Below are 2,385 nucleotides of genomic sequence, written 5' to 3' on the forward strand. Positions count from 1 at the left end.
GATTTTTTTTTTTAAATTTGAGATTAATGTTTCCTCTACGGTGCTTTTCCTTTTCACCAGTCAAAGAGGATCGGCAGTCTGGTCCTTTTCGTGGCCTGAGATTTGACTACAAATTAGAAAAATTAAGACATTCAATTTGAGGAAAGGGGAAGCGATTTGCTGTGGTGTACGTGCTAGCCTTTCGCCTCCGGAGACCAAACCCCGATTGTATTGACAAGGAATGAGGGTCTTGGCCTAATAAATTACATTTTTACCCACACACAAAAAAAAACCCGAACAAAAAATAACCACCAAACAACATGGCACAAACCCGTTTCTGCTCAGGAAAAAGGCCCAGGACTGTAATAGCAGGGTTATTGCACATGGGATTGAAAACTGATTGATGTTGTAAGTAGAAGCCAGTAGTGCCTGCCTGTGTGACATCTGACTCTTGGCCAGTGCTCCATTCCCCTCACCTTCGCGAGCACTTGTGCACAGCAGCTGAAATATAAAGAAATACACTTCAGAGAGATGCAGGTCTCTGCATTGGAGAATATGGGTATATAAGCAAATAGCATAAAAATAGACAAGGTAGCTAGCTGTATTTGTGTTTGTTTTCACAGAAAGTATTGCAGCCATTTTGTTTGAAACCAGATTTTCATTTTGAAATGAAATTGTCAGGGATATTCTAATGATAGAGAATTACAGTAATGTATTGCTTTTCACTTTTTTGCTTTAGTTGCTTAATATTTAAGCTTTGCTCCGTGCTACCTTCTTGTCTGTATATTGAATGGTCACTATGCCTCTTTCATTTTGTAGACTTGAATGAGGAAAATATGATTCACCCTTTAAGGTTTGCTGAGAAGTAAATGATAAAGAATGTTGTGTAACATTTATTCAAATAAAGCCTTGATTTTTTTCAGTGCTCTTTTAAAGGGAAATAATGTTGAATAATGTTTTGATGTCATAACTTCCTTGCTTTATCAGTCCTTGACCAAAAAGCCTTTCATTTATGTTAACTTTTTTTTTCCCCCCGAATTAAACAAAAGATTAAACTGAGGTTACTAGTCCACTGCTGGAAGTCTGTCACCTGGACAAGTCTCTATCCAACCTTACCTTTCACCAGAGTGGCTAAAAGATACCGAGTCACGCTCAACCAGCCGGATGCTTCCCACAAGCAATGGGAAAAAACTTTTCACTTTCTTGTGTAATTAACAAGAAAAGATTATGTGTACGTTGTAGAGACCAATACAGAGAAGCCCTGCTGGCTCTGTTCCACGGCTGCGACTGCACTAAGTCCCAGTTAAAGGAGGAAGGTGGATGCCGTGGGAAGAGGTTGCTGCCCCTTGCAGACGCGATTCCAGCGCGGTCGGTGAGTGCCGAGCGAGGTGCAGAGCCGGGGGCGAGCTCAGGGCTCCCCCAGCTCTGCTGGCAGAGCCAGTCTCGCTGCGAGCAGAGGAGGTCCCTGCTGTGGCAGCAGCAGCAAGGCACAAAGCAGCTGAAACACAGAGAAAGTGCTGGGCTTTGAATACCTGCACGCTGCCTGCTGAGCTTTTCTTTGGCTGGTTTTTTTTACTTGCAATACTAACAGTTTCAGGCAAGTCTGTCGATTGCAGGTAAGTGTCATCGGGTATTTCTCCGTTTGGGGAAGAAATGCCTTGCACCGAGTTGGGTTATCTTGCCATGGTGCCTGATAGGAGGGGGAGCAAGTTGTGCTGTAGCAGCGAACTCCTGTACTGGAGCGCTCCATCTCCGGCACTGCGGTCAAAGGAGGGCCATGTTGGCAAAGATTTCTCCAAATGATAGAATCTGCAGAGTTGCATTCTCCCATTAAATAGAAGGTAGCATTTATAGAGATTTTTTTTCTACTTCATTTTTACTGTAAAGAAAAGATACGGTAATTTTAGTTGAGCTCCTAGGTTAAACAAAAAATATGCTGCTGAGGTAAACTTGATTTTTAGGAAGTTTTTGTTTCAAGGAAGCATTAATTTTTTTATGGTGTGCCACTATGCCAGGAACTAGTGAGTGATACGGAGGTACTAACCCTTTTGTAAGTACGGCGTTTTTTTGCAGTGACCTGGTGTTGATAGTCAGAAGTCTTTCCCAAAAATTGAATTAACTTCTGGAGTGTTCGTGCGCATGTACGCTGTCTGTAGTGACTGTTGTCTTGGCCCTGGGCCTCCATGATGCTTTTGAAACCAGTTGGTGCCTCCTGTAACTGTGAGCGAATGTCCACATCTGTCTGTTGCTTGGAGCGGAGCTCCAGCATATGTGTTTTTCTTTTCCTGCACGGGGTTGTTTCTTATTCTGTCCGGATTGCAGGAACTCCCATCCTCTTTCTCTCATTATTCATTCATCCTTGCAGCAGTTCCTCTTGAATTGGTTATCCTCATTAGGCTGTGGAAG

The sequence above is a fragment of the Charadrius vociferus genome, unplaced genomic scaffold, assembly GCF_000708025.1.
Source record: "Charadrius vociferus isolate BGI_N301 unplaced genomic scaffold, ASM70802v2 scaffold212, whole genome shotgun sequence".
Taxonomy (NCBI): Eukaryota; Metazoa; Chordata; class Aves; order Charadriiformes; family Charadriidae; genus Charadrius; species Charadrius vociferus.